The 5,825-nt window shown below is 51.2% G+C and overlaps 1 long non-coding RNA gene across 1 annotated transcript in view; it reads left to right on the plus strand.

Moving 5' to 3' along the window:
* Nucleotides 1-962, plus strand: part of LOC102386857 — a 9,985-nt gene extending 9,023 nt beyond the window's left edge. The window contains exons 2-3 of the long non-coding RNA XR_324734.3: nt 463-552; nt 908-962. This is a non-coding gene — a long non-coding RNA (uncharacterized LOC102386857). The remainder of the gene's footprint in view (nt 1-462; nt 553-907) is intronic.
* Nucleotides 963-5,825: the final 4,863 nt, after the last annotated feature.

Here is a 5,825-nt window from a genome sequence, read left to right on the forward strand (position 1 = left end):
GACCACTTCTCAGCAGAAGCACAGCAGAGCAGGTATGTGTCCTGGGCAGAAGCACATAGGGCCTCCTATACATGTGCGCAGAGCCTGCTGAGACATGCTGGAAATTCACATTGGAGCAGATTCGATTAATCAGGTGTGCTGGAGCACAGAAACTGAAGTGCTCCCGCAGCCTTCTGTGTCACGTGTATCAGTGGCCTACCATGTCTCTGCTTTAAAAATGGCAGTGGCGCATTTTGAAATAAAACACATTCAGTGAAGCTGACAGAGCACCCTTTTGGGTGCCTGTCACTGTTGCTGGAATTGTGCAATACCGCCCATTTCCTCTTGTACTCACCTGCCACAAATTTGATCTTATGTGGGGAGGAAGGAGATTGGCATAGTGTTACTGTCGGTATTCGTGGAATAACTTCCCCACACACGTCAAGTCACTCCACTGATTTTTAATTCCCTTTTCTTTTACAGCAGCTTGAGTTGCAGGCAACAGCCTCATTAACCTTCTCGCAAAACTGGTCATGAGCTCCAGGGATGATCCCCGCCCCCGAGAACCTCAAGGTAAGTAGCCACTGGCACTCTGCGTCGCTAATTAACTCATTAGTGAGGCGCGGTTACTGTATCTTTGCCCTGTCGCTGGCATCTCTGCCAGGGCAGCCCCTTTCCTCAGGTATCCTTCCAAGTTTGCTGGGCTGGCCAGTACAGTCTGGGCTCAGCCTCCCTTGTTCTCAGGAATTCTCCCACCTTTTGTCTCTTTTCACCTTGCATTGCCGCTTCCTGCCGGTAATTGACCCGTAAGTGGCTGAGCTCATTATGCCCCGTTTCCTGCTCCACTGCTTGGAGTTGGGAGCATCTCCAGCTGTTGCTCACAGCCGGCACTGGTCTCTCCCAAGCTGAGACCCTCCTTTGGTCACAGGGTTTCCACCAGACCGCATCACGGAGTCTCGGCTCCTCTGGACTCACTGCTGAGGCTACGTCTTTGGGTAAGTATCCGTTCCCTGCCATTCTGCCTGTCTTCCAATCCCCGAAGGCATTCTCCCCAGGTCTTGCCTCTGCTTCTATTTCTGGGATCTTTAGTCCGTTGGCCAATCCTGAGCTAGGTGGAGAATTCTCCCCACCTGACTGGGTGTGGTCACTAACGGTGTCCAGGTGTTCATCTAAGTAACAGGTCTCCAGCCAGACACCCTGTTACAGTCACCTTAAGGGCTGGAGAAGGGAGCTGCCAGGTGACTGATGAGGGCAGCCACTTTAGGGCCCAGCTCTGAGAGAGTAGAGAGCAGTTTGAGACCAGCCAGCAGGGAAGAAACATCTCCCTGCTGAGCTCCGGCTCCAGGAACAACTTGGAGGTAAGGGAGAAGCTGTGGGGAACGAGGAGGCCTCATTGCTACTGGACATGACCTGAAACTGTACCCTGCTGGGATAGGTTACAGAGGTGGGTGGGTTAAATAGAGAGTTGTGGGGAAAGTGGGGAGGCAGGTAAACTTAGGAGAAGTGCCTGAGTCCCATGGGGTGTTGGACCCTGGAGGTGGGCTAAGCATGCTCAAAGAGGAGCATCTGAGCCCAAGGGGTGGAGGAACCTGGGCCCTAAGGAAAGGGCCGAGTGAAGGTCAGGCACACTTAAGGGAGAGAAGCACCTGAACCTGTCGGGGTGGAAGACACCAGGCCCCAGTGTAAGGGGTGGAGTTATGACCCGAGAGAGGGGAGTAGTAGTCTGGTGAGGGTCCAGCGGTGAAGTAGGCCCATAGTTGATCAATTGCTCAGTCCTGTTCAGGTGAGAGAGGCCCAAAGACTGTGCCAGGGCTGACCGAGGGGTAGAGAGCAAAGCCCGAGGATCTTTTGAGTCGGGCGGAGTGAATGTGGCCTGGATAGGCAGTATGCAAGAGACCGGGTAAGAGCTGGTAGGGGCCCCAGTGAGAGGGAGGTGGTGTGTGTGTCTGTGGCCCCGAAGGGGGCAGTATGATAACTGCCCAACGGTGTGCTCAGTTTGGCCTAGCCTTGAGCTGGAGTATCATCAGTGTGACTCCTGTGAGACAAGGAGGTACCTGGGCCCTAATTGCCTCTCCTCAATTACACTCTGTTTCCAGGTTAGTGACTAGAAGTAGGTCTACATGCCATGAGGCTGTCGTAACTCCTGTTAGTGAACTCTGTGAAAGCTATGGTTATTAGAGCCACAAAGATGTAGATCCCCTTGCTTCACCTCTCTAACCACCCTTTACCTTGTACAACATTGTGCAAGAAGTCTTCACATACAGTAGTTAAACACCATGCTGCACAGATGTGCTCAGTAGGTTCTGTCTGCTGCTCAGTACAACTGCAGCTCCTTAGGACCTCCACACCCAGAAGTGTGGTAGATGGACACAATTATATACTTGTACACATGCATAACTCCTAACAAAATCAATGGGGTTTGGATTTATCTGAGACCAGTTAGGCCAGTAACATTAATTATTGATCAAGATCTTTACATCTGTATTGATGTGGGAACTGGACACATTCAATTTTAAAGACTTCAATGTGGTTACAAGGACAAAGCCTAAAGCAGAAAATGACCTTAACTGTGTACAGAGAACTGAGGTGTTCTATTTTTTATAGACCTGTATTCTGATATACATCTGTAACTCCAAGTAAGACCATAAGAACTTTTGCTTGATCATGGAATGAAAATATTTGGTGCAGAGCATTTTTAATACTAAGAGCAAATGTGGAAGAAATGCTTGATTCCATTAGTCATCTCAGTGTATAGCTTGTATTGATAGATATTTATCAGAATTGATTTTTTATTTCCATTTTGCAACTTATGTGCAACTGCTGTAAATACTAAGTTGAATTAGGTGAGTATTTTGGGAGATTCATTTGAGTTTCAAGATATTCTGCCAGGTTTATTTAAGATTTAGTGGGTAGTATACATAATGGAGTGTATCGTAGGTATACTGTGTATATTGTATATTAGTCATTACCTATCACTTTTCAAATTGTCACAACACCCTTATCTGTCATATCAATAAATAACACACACAAGATTGCAAAGTCAGTTATGCAAAAGTTAAGTTTCAGAATTATGGTTATTTGAGAAACCTTAATTTTATTTGGTCTTTAGGGTGCCATCTTTAATTATATCATCACCTGCTATAGGCTCCATGGGAACTTCTACCTCAGAAACAAATTTCTGTAGCTTCAGAGTGGTCTCTCTTTTAGTTTTGAGTAAACTGGGATGTGGGTAGGCAACTTCTGTTCCATACTTTAAGGTACAGAATGGAAGAATGGATCTAAGAATAGGATCGATGCACAGGATCCTAGTCTTAGATCCTGTGATCCAATCTAGTGGAGTTGCAAAGATGTAGAACCCATTGCTTTACCTCTCTAGCCACCCTTTACTTTGTGCAACATTGTGCAGGAAGTCTCAACGTACAGTAGTTAAGCACCATGCTGTACAGATGTGCTCTGTGGGTTCTGTCTGCTGGTCAGTACAACTGTAGCTCCTTAGGACTTCCACACCCAGAAGAGCAGTAGGTGGACACACCACTGCACACACTATACAAATGCTTTCTAATGAGTGCCTATGAATAGCCACTGTGGACATTTGGAATGATTTTTTATTTATTGTACTAAATGATTAAGGTTACTTTAATGAGAACTAGCACAAACTTGACTTTGGAGTATATACTGGGCCCACATGATGTGTACATGATGTTTTCCTTTTCTTTGAATCCTGCTCAGATATTATTCTTGCTTTTGATTTCTACAGAAGTATTTTAGAAACAGCAGATGGACTCTCCATAAAGCACAACACACCAGCAGTCCACTCCAGTGAAACTACTTAAAATGTTATGTTCTCCTCCTGCATATGCAAGCCAATGGAACAAGTTTCTATACTGAGCAAGAAATCCACAAAAATTTACTTTGATCCACTGTTCAGGGAAAGGTAGACTGCTAGGTTTTGCATGTATCTTTTGTTCCCATTACTACTTTTTTTTGCATTAGAGCTGGAGCTTAAGAAATATGAAGTGTTTTTCTGTACCCAATTATATCAGTATTATTCTGGACCAGCTCCACTTCAGTCAGTGAAGTTCTTTTATACAAGATTTATATAAGACTTCTACGTAAACTCCACTGGATTCACAAAGTAAGCATGTTCCTGTCTATCTGACTATAGAGGTCTGATCCAGCAGGCATTGTTAGAGCAGGTCTGATGCAAGAAGACAGAAGCCCATTTCTATATCCAAAATCTAGTGCAGGGGTAGGCAACGTATTTTGGCTGGAGTGCCAAAACCCCCCACAATGCCTACCTTGGAAGGTGCCGGAGTGCCGGCATGCCAGAAAAACAAAATGAGGGCAGGGGGTACACGGCAGGATGCCCTACTTGTGCTCTTTGCCTTCTACCCAAAGCCCCTGCCCCCCAGCCCTGCTGCCCTGCTGCCCCTTGCCCCCCCCCCAGCCCCCCTTCCCCCCAGTCCAGGTTCTGTGGCTGTCAACAGCTACCCAGAACCTGGGCTGGGTGAGAATATCTGCTGCCTCTCTGCCCCGGCACCAGCCCTGACCCCAGCTGCCTCCCAGCCCCAGACCTCGCTCCAAGGCTCTGGGGAGGCAGCGCATACCGGCAGTGCTCCCTGCTGTGCTGCCCTCACCGCTTCTGCAAAGCAGCGCTGGAACCCGGCGCAGCAGGGCACAGCAGGGGGCGCAGAAAGTGGTGCCTCTCACTGCTGCCCCTGCCTGCAGGGGAATTGTGGCCAGGGCAGTGGGGAGCTGGCAACAGGCAGCTTTCTGTCCCCTCTGCTGTGCCCTGCTGCGCTGGGTTCCAGTGCTGCTTTGCAGAAGTGGTGAGGGCAGCATAGCAGGGAGCATTGCCGATACGTGCTGACTCCCTGGAGCCTGGGGCTGGGTCTGGGAAGCAGTTGGGGTCAGGATGGAGAGGCAGCAGATGTTTTCAGCTGGCCCAGGCTCTGGGTAGTTTGTGATAGCCACAGAGCCCGGGGTGCTTGCAGCAGGGCTTCCATGGGAGCAGCCTGGGCTCCGTGGCTATCAGCAGCTACCCAGAGCCGGGGCTGGCTGCATCTAGGAGGCTATAAACAGCTGCTGCCCTCCTGCCCCAGCCCTGGCCCCAGCCCCGGGCTCCGGGAAGGCAGCAGTGCTGGCACTGCATCCGTTGGGGCCAGGGCTGGGAGGCAGCAGCTGTTTGTAGCCTCCTGGCTGCAGCCAGCCCTGGCTCTGGGTAGCTGCTGATAGCCACAGAACCCGGGCTGCTCCCAGCAGGGCTTGCAGTGGCCCAGCTGCCTACTGGGAGCAGCAACCCCAGGGGCAGGTAATTATTTTGGGTGGAGGGTTGCTTACCCAGTTTTGGTAAGCTGTCTTGGGCTGCATGGGTAGCCCTGCACCTTGACCGGTGCCCCACCCCCTGGTCACTATCTTGGGACTAATGTCTCAGGGCCAGCACCAGTGGGGTCCAGAGCGGGGCGCAGGCTGGAGGGGTCTGTGGAGCTGGGTTAGGCTGCACCAGCAGGGAGAGGGGGAGCTGGCCCGGCTCCATAGAGCCCCTGCAGGCCAGGACCCCTGTACTTCTGCCACCCTGCTCTGAGCCCCGTCGGTGCTGGCCCTGGGACACCGGTTTGGGCCCCATGCACCTGCTCACTCCCAGTGCCCCCCCAGGCCCATGGTACAGGTGGGGGGGCAGCATGCAGCCCCGACCCCCTGCTCCCTAGCAGGGAACGAGCTGGTGCTGAGCACAGGGAAAAGCGGCCCCTCCCCACCCCATGGCTGGCACTCCGTGTTGCAGCCGCTCGCAGACCACGCGGGGCTGTCCTGAGCAGGCACAGGCAGGCGCACATGGCCGCGGGAGG

This window comes from Alligator sinensis, unplaced genomic scaffold (assembly GCF_000455745.1).
Source record: "Alligator sinensis unplaced genomic scaffold, ASM45574v1 scaffold990_1, whole genome shotgun sequence".
Taxonomy (NCBI): Eukaryota; Metazoa; Chordata; order Crocodylia; family Alligatoridae; genus Alligator; species Alligator sinensis.